The following is a 638-nucleotide window of genomic DNA, read 5'->3' on the forward strand; positions in this document are numbered from 1 at the left end:
ACCAGAGTGTTTCTGGGAGATCCTTTCCCGCGATGGCGTGCACTGAAAGCACAGGTCGGGTTTCCAACTGATGCCTCGGTTGTGAAGTTTCTACCTGACAGGTAAAATTTGGCACGCTATGTGGAGAAATCCATTTCACATCAAAGTTATCTACCTTTATATTGCAACTTTCCAGGTAAGATAACTTTATTTATTTTGTAATTTGCATCGTAAGTAGGTATACAGTGCCCACAGATCCTTATTCACCCCTCAATCATGTTCAAATTTTTTTAGCATGTCATGATTTTTTTAATGCACTAGTCCTCTTAGTTTCAGGGATTGGCTATTAATTGTAGTTATTAGCAGAGACGACTTGTAAAGAGCGTGCAGGAGGAGAAATGGGCTTGTGGAGAGTAAGGGTCTCATCAAAAATTCCCCAAAATGATTCCGTAAAAATTCAAAAAATATCCACTGGACTTGGTTTTCAAGATTTGAAGACGTTTCGCCACCTCTCCAGCAAGCTTTCTCAATTCAAATGTCTGGATCCGCAGTGAGTTTGAGTCTTATATGGCTATAAACTCACTGCGGATCCAGACATTTGAATTGAGAAAGCTTCCTGGAGAGGTGGCGAAACGTCTTCAAATCTTGAAAACCAAGTC

Source organism: Cyprinodon variegatus, unplaced genomic scaffold, assembly GCF_000732505.1.
Source record: "Cyprinodon variegatus isolate N-32 unplaced genomic scaffold, C_variegatus-1.0 Scaffold3962, whole genome shotgun sequence".
NCBI lineage: Eukaryota > Metazoa > Chordata > Actinopteri > Cyprinodontiformes > Cyprinodontidae > Cyprinodon > Cyprinodon variegatus.